Below are 14509 nucleotides of genomic sequence, written 5' to 3' on the forward strand. Positions count from 1 at the left end.
CTAATTGGGACATTAATTATCCTTACAGAGCTGACACTTTGCATGCAAGCGATGGGACAGTTTTCAAACTACGCAAGCTATTCCATCTTTCTTTTTGAAATCTCTCATTTTATTCTTGACACGAGACAAATGTTCTCCATGTAAAGTAAAATCGTCCGGCCTCAGCTTTTTATTTTCACATTTCATTCTTAAAAGTTGGAAAATGTGTTATAAGAACAATACTTTGTAGGCAGTCCTGTACTTTTTAATATAAAATTCCTCCAATTGGCTGAAATCACACATGAAGTTTTTTATGTTGTTTATTTTTGGAGCAAGAATAGATAAAAAAAGAGAAGAAACGGACTGATATAATACTTTTAGATTGACTTCTCTTCTCGTTTGAGTCAAAGCCTGCATGAAAAACCACACATGTTATTCAGGATTCAACTAGCAAAGTAAAGTTTTGTATTTTTAATGTTTAGGAGATTCTCTAATGACTATATATTCTAAAAATAGTATAATATCATACATTATTTTCTTGGCATTTCTTAAAAGTAGAGTAGAAATACAGTCAGATGCGCAGATTTTTTTTTTGTCCTGAATTTTTTCTTTAAAAATGTTTAGCATATATGTGAATTTGTTCAAAGGAAAATACAACAAATATATTAAAATGCTTATTAGCACCCAAAAGGGACAAAAGTGGCATGTTGTATATCACAGCTTTACATTCCCATCACCAGTCAACTAGAATACAGTATAATATAAAAATTGAAAAAAATAGATATTTTGGCAAGAATTACATTTTGAAGGCAAAAATAAGTAAATAAGTGAACCAAAAAATGGCTACCTTCATACACAATTTGGCCTGAAATGGAGCATGTAAAATTATGTTGTTATATTGTTTTTTTTCTGACATTTTTTCAGTATTTATTTTAACATTACTGTTATGTTTAGGACCTACTGTTTCAGGTTGAGTTGTTCAGTTAGGTTTTAACACTACAAGACATGTGATTCAGATTATGTGATGCCAATATTCCTCTTAAGGCTATGTGCCCACGATGCAGAAATGAAGCAGAAAATTTCTGCTTCGTTCTTGCATCTCCTTGCCCGGAAAAACGCGTGCGGAATTTGACATGTGTTTTTCGCGCGTTTTGCCATGCATTTTCTAATGCATTGTAGATGGCAATTCCGCATGCGTAAACGCACAAATAAAGGACATGCTGCGGATTTTTGAGCGCATCAAAAACTCTGCAGAAAAAAACGCAGCATGGACATTGAAAGTGCGGAATTTCATTGGGGACCATGGGGGAAGGATTACCAAGCGTTTACGCTGCATAAACGCTTGAAAAATGCATCGTGGGCACGGACCCTTACATACATTTTTGTAATGTTAAAAAGATAACAAAAAACACATTAAAGACTCATTGAGATGTCTGCTTTTCATGTACACATATCTATTGTAGTCTATGGAGCTGTCCAGATGTCCGTGTTCTTTTGTGGCTCAACTTGTTCACAAAAAAAAAAACAGACGTGTGTCCGTTTTTGATATGAGTTTGATCTCCTTGCTCCATTTTTGATTTCTGACAAGTTCATCAATTTGTACCTTTAAGTTTTTGTTTAGCTTTCAGATTTTACACCAGTTTGGCTGTACCAGGTGTATTAGATTAGATTGATTCATCAAATGTGATTTTCTCTTTTGAAAGTTGCAAACATTTTGCACAAATGTACTCCAGCCCCTTCCGGAGTGATTTTATGTACGCCAGTTATTTTGACGCAATTTATGCAACTTTTTACTTAGTTTCAAAACGGGTCCAAGACAAAAAAAAAAAGCATTTTTGGCTTTGCGCAAAAGTTCATGAAGCATATGTGCCACACAAAATATTACAAGGATAATAACAAGACAAAAAGTAAAAGTCACTAAAAAAAACCCGCAAATGATGAGTCGGGGACTTAGTGCAAGCTTCAACTTTGAAAGAAAAAAAAAAGCACAAATGCACAAAAAAATGTAAGTAAAGTGAAAAAAATGTATGTAATGATTTTTATATTTCCCTATTGACTTCTAGCAAACATCTAGAAAAAAACTCACCTGTGGTGCATGAGAAAATCTGATATTTTTACCATCAAATCCAAACATTTTAATCTACCAAAAGTAAGCCTATTGGGTGTTCTATACCATATGTTTGGTCAATGTATGTTTAGATCCTGCAGCTCCAGCTTGGTCAATAAGAGCAATCGACTGTGGTTTTATAACTTTATAGAAATAAAAGCATACTATGTGTTTTCTTTAGTTGTGAATGACAGACACATACAACTGTATATACGTACAGTATATGTCCAGTGGGACCACTTTAAACACTAGTTAAACTCTTAGACACTAAACAAAAAACATAAGGAAAAATAATAAAAAAAAATTAATAAATCCCTTCCATGCCCATCCGCCTTCAATTTTTTTTCTAGTGATCAATACTTATCAGTCGATCAAAACAGAATCAGTAACATTGCTGAGGTTGCTTCAAAGCTGAATCATTAAATGCAGAATTTGAAAATTCAAAAAAAAACCCTCAGAAATCTACAAAATATTTCTTACATTTTACACTGGGTTAAAAAATGTTAACCTCCAAAAGTAAAGAAGTTTGACAGCAAAAAAAATTGCCTGTGTTTCAAATGCTATTTTTATTAACATTTCATGCCTTTTAAATTTAATCTCTATTTTTTAATGAATTGGTCGTTAGAAAGTTAGAGTCTAGCATACCCTACAGATTGCCAAAGACTAAAGTGATTTCTTTGTATCAAAATAGCTGCATATGTGGATGATGGACTACTCCTACTATAATACCATGTACAGCATTCCAAAAGTGTTGTAATAATACAGAGGTTAACAGCAAAAGTAACAATGAGAGTGTGTTCATGTGACAGTATTGATACATTCCACCTATAGATTTTTCATGCATGACATTAAAAGCAAGAAATATAGTATATTTTAGAAGTAAATTTTAAAATAAGATTTTTATTTTGTTTTTATTTAATTTCGATTTATGATCATCTATAGTAAATGACAGTAGAATCATTCATAAGCCAAAATTGCAAAACTTATTGTTGACTTTTGAGCGGTGTAGAGTCATTGACCCAAGATGCAGGTGACAGTCTCAAAGCAACAACTGCTGAATTGTAGAGTAGCACTGGCTCCTACTCAAACTTCTTTACCCTCTCCTGTCCTTCACGATTTCCTAGTGCCTGCAGTCCCCCTGGCCACTGCTGAGGGTTTAATAAAAAGTGAAACCAACAGTTTATGTGAGCACAGCAGGGTGATGAAACAGCTTAGAGGGGGGCTTTTGTCAGGCAATGATGAGACAATGTATCCATATGGAGAACAGAAGGAAGGCTGAATTCCATGTAAGCCAGGCCCTGTGTTCTGAATGAGCAGTACAGTCAGCGCTTCAGGGCAAAGGCTCTTTTAACATAACAACTGAGCAAAAGAAGGTTGAGGGAGGGGGGGGCATGTTCTCATTACAAACCCAGATTCCATGAATCATCTGTAGCGTCTCCCAGATACTAAACTCAAGCAAATAAGCTCTCTAGATGTAGGATACCCAGCTATCCTGGCTAATAACTTACCCAGCGGAGCTTTTGTCCCTATTCCATTTCAATCTGAAAAGCCTGCCCCTGGGTCTCTTCTGTAAAGACCCAATAAAATCAAAACAAATTTCCTTTGGGGAAATAGTCCTTTGTACTGTGTCCATAGCTATCAAAATTACATGGGATTCAAAATTTACTACCCTTAAAGTCTTCCCAAGGGTAAGAATCAATAACTTAAAAAAAAAAAAAAAAAAAAAAAAGAATTAGAATTGGGATTTTATCTTCAACTTACTTAGAAGACATTAAATTTTGGCCAGAAATTGCAACCTCTGCCAGTCCAAAAAGTTTTCTTTGAAAACTAACCTAGCCCATTTTCAATTTTTACAGCTGTGTTAGGACTCATGCATATGGCGGGGTTGTGTGCATAAAGCCTGTATGGCAGAGCGCAGAGGCCATCTGGCTCCCTAGTATGGAGCTGCAAGATCTCCGTTCACTACCACGCTGTCTCAGAAAGCAGGATTTTGAGGGGAAAATGCCTTCATAAATGCAGTTCTACAGAACATACATTTTTTCAGTTGGATTTATTTGGAATGCAAAAGAGAAAAATATTATATTTCATTAGATTCCTATGGAGCTACAGTAATGAACAATACACTTCCATAGGCACCATTTTTTTCTCCATACAGTTTGAAGGCTGCACAGAGCAATAATATGCACGTACTAGATATGACTCGCCCCCTGGGCCGTGGGGCACGCGGATCCGGGCGATAGGGGAACGATGCGGGTAGTAGTAGTGGCGGCCCGGTCCCGCGGCTCAGGGTGGTCAGGCCATTGGTAGTCTGCTATGCGCTCCAAATAATGTCCGACTACGCCACCCGTGGATTGCGGTTATTAGGAACCGCCGCTGCAAGGCAGTCCGCTGGGGCTGATGATGGGTGCAGCTGAGGTGATGTGACTCCCCACGGGAAGAGTGCAGCCCCAGGGCAGTGTAGTGGATGGTGGGAGTGATGGTAGTGCGAGTCCCGGTGCTAATAGTGCTGGAGGCGCGAAGGAGCACACAGACAACAAGCTACAGTCCAGGGTCTTTACTCACAGTTCGTTTGTTCCAGGTCACTTCGGCCAGCAGTGACCGCCCGAGCCGTGCTGCGTTCACCAGGTGAGGGGCTCGGTCAACTCCCAGGCAGTTCAGGAGCATGGCACAGGACCTCCTTTTATCCTTTCTCTGGCCTGCCTCACCAGTGACCCACTTTTGTCCAGCTGCCGCGGACCTGTGCGGTTAAACGTGGGCCCCGTCCTCCGCTGTCCTATATGGTGCCTTCCTAGCAGGTTTGATGAGGTGTCGCACCAATATATGATCACGACGACCGGTCTTTGGCTGAGGGTTGTTTCTCCTCCACCAACTTGGGATCCGGTACCCTTAATCTGCCTGACCCTGCACCCTGGATTCTCATGGGTTCTTAGGGTCCCTTCCACCTTCTTGTTCCTGAGCCCTTCTGTTTCTCTGTCTCTCCTTCTTTGCAGTTCCTTTCTGTTCCTGTTCCTTTCTCTTGGAGCTGAGATGAGCCAGAATCTCAGCTCCCCTTCACCTCCTCCTCGGCCTCTTCTCCAGGCCCACTTCTCCTTCTCCTCTCAGGCCCCGGCCTCTTCCCTAGGCCTGCCTCTGGAGCAGCACTCAGCCTGAGCTGCTGCTCCCTGTCTTCTCCTCTCCACAGAACGAACCTAGATCTAAGATGGTGCCCACCTTTTATACCTCCCTCTAGCCATGAGCCCAGGTGACCAGCAACCAATGAGCTCCTTCCTACGCTCAGGAACCGCCCCCTATCTGCCCCTACAGCACTGGGTGTTCCACCCCTCCCTCCCCACTCCAGCAGGGACATGGTCGGTCGTGCCTGCACTTATGTCTAGTGGGAGCACCGTTGAGCTGTCCCTCGGAAATGGGGTGTGTGTGCTGTATGCAGCTAACTGAGCCCTGGTCCATACTCCATCCTTACCCGGGAGTGGAATATCACACCTCTGGACTGAGGTGCAATACCCCTGTAGCGGCCGAACCCTCGGGGCGCTACAGATACATAAACTGTAAATCTGTGTGCATACTTTTGGTGTATATGACTTGAAAGTAAACTTATCTATGTTCCCTAAACCTGATTGCAAACATAAAGTGGGAAAGACAACTTTAAGTTAGCAGCAAACTAAATGAAGAAAATATAAAAAATACAAGATGATTGGAGATTCCTGCCAAAAATAGTATATATTTATTATATAATGTGATATATACTGATAATTGTGTTGGACTGAGCTATTTTCCAAGGGCCCACCAGTGACATTGATTCTGGGGGCCCACTGTTTAGCTACATGGAATATTTAATGACTCTTTTTCAGAAATTTTTTTATGCTTTTTTATAATAATAAACTGGGTAGTTTGTTAAATTAATGCAGAGATGCCATTTTGCCTGTACATGTTGCATTAAACGTAGTTTGCCAATTACTGCTCATGTAGGTGAATAAGGGTCTCATTCCTCCATAGGGGCCCACCGGGGAATTCACCTGTCCCCCTGTTGGCCAGTCCGAGCCTGTATATAAGCACAACAGGATAATAGTTTATGCAATAGTCAGGAATCCAAACTAGACTGTTTATCATGCAGCAATATCCTCATATAACTAGCACTGCACTTTCTGTGACTCGAAAGGCTCATTTACTTGTATTGAATTCACATACAAACTTTGCACTGTAGAAGTCAGACTCATTCTTTACCATTATCTGGTTTGCACAAGAAAAAAGCTGATTGTTCATTAGATAAAAGTGTAAAGTGTAAAAGTCTATATTTTTTGCTTCTAGCTAGTGATAAATCCCTTCCATGACCTTGTTTTCAAAGTTTTCTAATACATTGATGAAATTGTGAAATGTAAATATTTTTTGAGACTACAAGACATAATTGCAATAGAAGTAAATAAAGCTGTTATGCAAAGCTAGATATATCAGCAGGCCCACTTACACAAGTTTTATTTAATAAGTGAAGACCTAGAGGAAAAACTTGTGTAAGGAGATAGACAAGTGAGAAAAAGCACACAGTTAATGCCTAACAGAGTGTCTGCAAATGAACACTGCCATTTGCTGGTCAAAGATGATAGAGAGAGTGAAAGCAGAAAGAATTGCATTAGTACGACCTCAAGAAAGGCATGTTCCCTCAGGGAAGAGATTGGAAGAGACACCAAATCAGGTGATAGTTGTGGTGCAGTTAGTAATTATAAAAGGCCCAGGAAGGAAGTGAAGGGGAGGAGTTGGCACCATTACGAGAGACCAAATCCATGTAAAGGATTCTAGAGACCAGATTCGAGTAAAGGAGTCGAGAGACCAGATCAGAGTAAAGGAGTTGAGAGACCAGATCCGAATAAAGGAGTCAAAAGACCAGATCACAGAAAAAGACCAGAGAGCACAGATTTGAGTGAAGAAGTCAAGAGACCAGATCCGAGTAAAGGACCCGAGAGAAGAGATCCGAGTGAAGAAACCGAGAGACCAGATCCGAGTAAAAAAACTGATAGACCAGATCCGAGTAAAGATCCGAGAGAGACCAGAGCCGAGAAAGCTGAGTTGAGTGAGCAGAAAAGGGGCAGAGAGAGAGACAATTAGGCCGCAGCGGAGGGACATTTGTATCAGCCGTCGGCTCCAGTTTAGACGAATGGTTCAAAGTGGGGACCTGGGCAGTGCTTCAGGGAACGAAGGCGGCCAGCATGATAAGTGTACTGAGTAACACACCAATCTGGGACTTGCAGGCTAGCGGGTAGTATCGTTGACCCCCGTTAGGGCCTGTGTGATGTTTTGTGTTGCCTAGAGAGTGACGACGGTGACGGGCCCAGTAGTGACAGTGACTCCCTTTAGGTTGTGGTATTAGGACAAAGATATCACTGACAATAATAGTTATTTATTGGTATTAATAAAATAATAGTGTGTCAATAGCGTTATGTCAATATCCTGTTCATCTGAATTACTGTATTCTTCTTGTAACATAACTTGTTTCATTTTCACCGTTTGCAATATCCAGTGATATGGTGCTGAAGGTACCACTTTGATTGTATTAACAGAACAAATAGTTGTTGGTTTAAGTACCACTGTCTCCTCATTGTCTGCGCTGTTGCATCCGCGTTTCTGTTAACACATGAATAAAATATCTTTGATAACCAGGAAAGTTTTTTTGTATCACACTCTTTACATACAGTATGTTTAACAGAACATGTATAGCTGTGCAAAAAAACATGGATCAAGGAAATGTCCACTTTGCAAGATGCCTACTAATATTGTGTGTCTCCAAAGATCAACTGTTTAGAAGCTACCATGATCAGCTGTTCTCATGAGGGAACTAAGTTCTAAATGCTTCTTTTTCCTGTTGTGAAAAAGAGAAAACAAAACATTAACTTCTCTTGTTGAAATCAATGGGTGTCCATATGGACATCTGATGAGAACTGAGAGCAGAAATAAACATAGCTCTAGGGATAGAAAAAGATCCTAGTCAGGGAAAATGTCTGTATTACTTTAAAAGCCATGGAGAAGCAAGTGGTCTAAAGCAGGCAATCCCTTAAATTGCAATCCCAGAAGTGAAGAAATAAAATCAGTTGACCTAACTCCCAAAGTATGGCCATGTGGCTTACATGTAAATCTTCCTCCTTTTATTCTTTATTGAATGACTCTAAAGGAAGGTTCCCATGATAACTCCCATATAGAAAGCAATATAAATCAATGGCTATCATATTTTTATCTTCTTTCCACATCTAAGAAATTGACAATAAATATGCATGCTTCAAATATAAATTGTGTAGAAACTCCAAAATATATATATTTTTTCTCTATTTACGTGAACCTGACAACCATTTCATGCTGCCCAAACCACTGGCAGCACAAATCAGAGACTGGCTTTATTATAACAGCCAAGTATTTTCCAATCTGGAACATTCACACATTTCGAGGACAATTCATCAAGAACAGCGTTGCTCATACTTGTTTTGATGAAGAGATGTGTTGGAGTCAGACGCTCCTGACTCATGAAGAGGCACACACCTCTTCATGAATCAGGAACGTCGGACGAGTTGAGTATACATCTGTGTGCACCTAGCCCAAAATCCTACTCCAGTCATAGCTGGAGTAAGATCTGTGGCCACGTGAATACCAACGCGCATCATGAATTTGATTAATTCCAACTCAACTTCACCCACTTTGTCTGAGCTGAGTGCAAATGGTATAAGGGCGCCAAAAGTTGCAAAATTTTAGCCCAGCCTCAAGTTCCACCGAAATTGTGACTTTTCAAAGCTTTTTGCACCACAATACTGGAATAAACACTTTAATAAATTGGGCACGATATGTTTTTATACTATATTCAGTAATGATGTACCAAAGAAGTAGTCCAATAGGCAGGTTCCTGGCAGCTTCTTCACACAGACTGACAGGTCCCCCCTTATGTATGTGTATACATTTTTATTTTTGTTTCTAACTAAGGTGTAACCAGTCTTGGGCTGGACTACTGTTGCCCCACATCATAAACTGAACTTCATGGGGCTGGTTGTTGCTGGGGCACATCATTAAGTCTTTGGGGGAGCTTAAAGTGGATGTGGCACTAGAATTGAAAACTCGAACTTTATACATTGTTAGGACGTGTGCAGGTGGCCGTAGATTCGCTCATCCGAGAGAATCGGTCCAGTTATGCAAATGACATTGATCAAAATGTGATCAGAGTTTGAGCAGAGTGTGATCATAGTACGATCCAATTCTCTTGGATGAGGAAAAAAACGGAGAAAAAAAATTCTATGTCTTCTCCATTCTGTCAGTCCTCAGAAATCAGACTGCAGTTAGATGACATCCGAGTGCAGTCCAATGGTTTCCACGGACCCTTTGACTTGCATGGTCGAGTGCGATCCGAATATTGGATCAAACTGGGACATGCAGCTATTTTTTCTGAAAAAATTGGACATGTGCATGGCCACATAACAAAACATGACGATGTTTTGTCGGATCGCACTCGGACCAAAAATACGCTAGTGTGTACCTGCCCTTAAATAGATCTATTCGACCTTATTTAACTGATCAGTTCATTTTGAAAATACTTTTAAAATGGCCGTATAATCCTTTTGGAAAGTTTTCTGCCTCCTATGAAAATGAGCATTTTATGAGTCCAGCTCTATCTTTCTGCTTACAGCAAGTCTATGGCCATGAAGAGATTTTAACTTTGGATTTATCATGAAGAGACTTGTTTGCTTGCTTTGCAATTTGTTTTTCTGTCCTTATTGTTTTGTAGCATATTCATTGTCCACAGGCATACTTCGGAATAGTGATTTTGTGGCCATATCTGTTCAGATTGTGTCCTCTGTTCATATATCACAGTCTGACCATCCCCTGACCACCCTTTCCTATTGACATATGGGTGATTAACTGCTAAGGTCAAACATGTAGTCTATTTTGGAAAATATGGCCTCACCATTATAGTATCTAAGAACACGTTAATTACACACTGATGATTATTGATCATACCACAAAACATACACTTTGTAATGCACATTATAGTATCTAACTGATTCATGTTCTAAAGACAATAACAATTAAGGAACAGTAATAATTATTATAATGCCCAGAAAAAGTGCATAAATGTCCTTCTACACAATAATGCACCATACAAGACAATGTATCTCACCAGGTATTACCAGCTGTTGTAATCGTATTAATTGTAAATTGACATTCTCGAATTTAGGAAACGAGTTTATATCAAAGAAACCTCTATATCTAGATTTAGGAATTAGCATTTATAAAGTATTTTTTTAACTGCATCAATCTCTTTGTGTATTTTTTTGTATGTTTTTTCTATTAAAATCAAGAAGTAGAAAAGCAAAACTGATTAAAGAATATAAGTACTGCCAATGTTTTACATGAAGCGCATCACATCAATTTCAAAAGAATAGTTAAAGGAGAATTGGATTATTAGGGCTCACACCCATATGCGTTAATAAAACCGATGTTGCTCCTGAAAAGTCGAACGAGTGTCATGCGAGTACAATGCGATTTTTCTCACCTAGCGTCCGAATTACATCCGAGTGATATGAGAATGCAATCTGTATGTAATGCGAATTTAACATTCATTTTTACAAGTAATTCTGAATGTCTTTCAAATTAAATATTCTTAAAAACATAGATAGATTGAAATATGTGAGTGAAATACAGTATATAATCAGTGTTTTGCGTGTGTAGATTATTGTACATGTATTTAAGTAATAAATAAATAAATGAAAAAAATGGCGTCGGGTCCCCCACAATTTTTATTAACCAGCTGGGGGAAAGCTGACAGTTGGGGGTTGATATTTATAGCCTGGGAAGTGGTTAATACACATGGAGCTTCCCAGGCTATTAATATCAGCTCACAGCTGTATACTTAGCCTTTACTGGTTATTAAAATGGGAGACGTGGGGTCCCCTTATAATTAATATATTGCTGAATGGTTGTATGATGTGACCAATCTGCCTGGTGTCTAGCAGAGACACTGAGATGCGCGTGATAGCACAGCATCAGTGACTCACAGTGACGTGAGAAAGGTGAGTGGAGTTCATAGCCAATAAACTCCATTCTCCTCAGCTTCGCACCTTCATGCACATATAATCAGCTTAGGAGGGATGATCCTACTGATGACAGATTCCCTTTAATGTAAAAAAGTTTTATCTATTTTGCCCAACTTTGTACAAATTGTTTAACTTTTTTTTTCTACCTCATTTACTCTAATTTAATCTTTTGTTTAATGCTTTGGAATACTTAGTATAGTATGGGAAAATATATTGACTTTCAGCAGTTTACCAGATCAGAATCTGAGTTATCTCTAATCCCAGTAATTAGGACTCATTGAAAGCTGTATGATGCAGCCAACACCTGCAAATGATAATGCAGACAAAGCTTCTGTGCTCACACCAGCCCAAAACATACTACTACTTTTTCTAACTACAAAATATTTAATATTTGATAACGTACAAGTAGAAAGTGCATTTAGCTAAGGAAACAATTATGTACTAAATAGTTTTTGTAATTAGTATGTATTAATGTGCAGTATAAGGGTTCAGGAACATAACCGTATTGTGATTTGAGTTACACGGTAATAAGAAACCTGTAGACCTTCATTGGGTCACACATTGTTCCACTGTTGGCCATATGTGCTTTATTTAGAGGCGTACAGAGGTTTAATCTATGATGTACATTTTAGAAACAGGTCTTCAAGAGATGTATGAAATAAGCTGAGCCCGTTTTATGTGCGACGTATGTTTGCTGTGAGACATAGCCGGCATCTTACTGTAAGCGCCAATTGCTGCTGTTAGCCATTTAGTTGCCATTATTGGTGGGCTTGCAATATAAATAAGTATGAGGAATAAAACCATGATAACTTCCAAGTCCCCTAACTGGACTAAAAAAAACTAGATAAAAATGAAAAAAAAATGCACAGTGTATCTATGTAATTATGTTGAGAATATTTAAATCACTCCCATTCAAAAATAAAGAAATGAAAAAATTAAAAAAAAATATTCATATAGTTGTATCTGAAAAAGTCTGAACTATCAATAGATAAAGTTGTTTATTTTGCATGTTAAACATCAAAAGTTGCCCCACTTCCCTATAAAATACATTAAAAAGCAATCAAAATGTCATATGTATTCCAAAATAACTTCAATTAAAATCAGCTCAGTAATACAAAAACAAACCCTCACCCAGCTCCATTGACGGAAAAATAAAAAAGTTCATGGACTCAGAATATGGTAAAACAAATGAAAGTTTCAGAATTTTTCTTAACCATTTATATATAAAAATGCCATAAAGTTTGGTATCTCTGTAATTGTTGTAATCTGTAATAATGTCTGGTTATTTTTACTGCACAATAAAAAAACAAAACATTGTCAAAATTGCATTTTTTTCACCTTTATAACCATGTGGCGTTTATTTCTCACTTCTCTATACGTTATATAGTAGCATGAATAGTGTCATTCAAAACTACAATTTGTATATGGAAAAATATGAAAGTTATGGCTCTTGAAACAAGAGGAGAAAAAAAACAAAAGTGCAAAAATAAAAAAATGTTCCGGTCCTTACAGGATTAATTTCTCAAATTCATACACACTTTATTGGATGCTGTATTTATGAACTATTTTCTCTTACAAACATTTCTCCTTGGGGAGAATTTTTTTCTAAAATTATACATTGTGGAGACACGTTCTGCATTGCACAGCCATATGGCTCTGTGTGCCCCTGTACTGGCTCTGTGCACATGACTCTCTTTTGCAGGAAGCCTAATTCTAAAAAAATGTATTAAATTGTCAGTCACACAATGCAAACATCAAGCCAAACTAAAAGAATGACTAGTATTGTTGTCATTTACTCAAACTTGTTCAAAGGAACAGATGAGTTTAATTATTAGTTATAATCTTGTCAATAATTATCATCCCATCTGTGTGTTATAAATGGCCACATCTCCAAATCTGCATCATTATCTTTTAAGGACACCAATGGGTGCATTAAAATACGGAAAGAGGCATTGATCTCATGTACAGAGAAAAAGAAATGTCTTCTCTGATCAAGATACATGCTCCTGCTTGTCCTTTCCAATTTTTTTACAGATTTACAAAAACTAAAAAAAACAACTAATTTTGCTCACATTTACATGATTATAAATATCAAATTGTTGTTGATTGATTTGAAATGGATTATGCAGAATTAACGACACACAATAAGAGTTCAATATTAATCCACTGAAAACAGCTAAAAGAAACCTGACGCGTTTCTGGTGCAGACATAGCGTCCTTAGTCATAGGTAATATCCTGTGACTAAAAGCGCTATGTTTGCGCCAGAAACGCATCAGGTTTATTTAAGCTGTTTTTAAGATGGACTAATAAAGGTTTTTTGATTTTACCTGGTTGGTGTGCTAGATACTGTTGCTCCATTTCTACTACCATAGCTGTGTGCACAGCTGGATCGTCACCCTCTGGTTATCCATGTTTTTTTTTTCTCCCTGAGCCTTGGCCACATTTGTTTGGATCATTATTACATGCGTGGAGTCTCCCTACCTTCTCTCCTCCGTTAAACATTGAAAAATTGAAAAAACATCAGATTTAGTGTGGTGCTTTGTGCAATGTTGTGGTTCAATGCTGTGTATCAGGCATTTGTGTGGATTTTAATTTTAACACGTATCACCTAGCTAAAAATTGCTGCAAACCAAGCACATCCTTTCATTACAACAGTATTCCCTGATAGCAGTGGCCTCTCTCAGCAAGAGAATGAACTTTTTCGCATTTTAAATAAATGGTATAAAGGATAGTGTTGAGCCACCCCCGTAGTGTTCGAGTTCGGTTCGGTTCGTCGAACACCCGTATGTTCGCCGAACTATTCGTCCAACTGTTCGTCGAACACCTTCGAACACCATTAAAACCAATGGCAGGCAAACAAAAACACATAGAAACACATAGAAAACACATAGAAAACACTTCAAATGTGTCCAAAAGCTGACAAACTGCTCAGAAGACACAACTAACACATGGAAAAGTGACAAGTACATATAGTCATGCGAAAAGAAAAGAGGTGGAGGAGTAAAAGGAGGGGGAGACACAGATATAGGCATGTCATGCCCTTCTAAAATCAAGAAAGGTTGGAGTAAAAATCTAAAATCAGCCTACCAACACCCAGATGTCGTGACAAGAAAATTAAAAAAAGAAATATCTTTAGGTAGAATGGCGGTTCCATTCAGAACACTTTCCTTACAAGACGTAGTGGTATCCCCATTGGGAGTTGTGCCAAAAACGGAACCCAATACATTCGGACTAATCCACCATTTGTCATATCCAAGGGGCAGGTCAGTAAACGACAACATCGACGCGGAACCAAGTACAGTAGTATATACTGTACATCCTTTGACAAGGCAATCAGGCGGATCAAGAAGTTGGGAAGGGTCA

The sequence above is a fragment of the Phyllobates terribilis genome, unplaced genomic scaffold, assembly GCF_046119375.1.
Source record: "Phyllobates terribilis strain yellow unplaced genomic scaffold, ASM4611937v1 Scaffold_5__5_contigs__length_657084704, whole genome shotgun sequence".
Lineage (NCBI taxonomy): Eukaryota > Metazoa > Chordata > Amphibia > Anura > Dendrobatidae > Phyllobates > Phyllobates terribilis.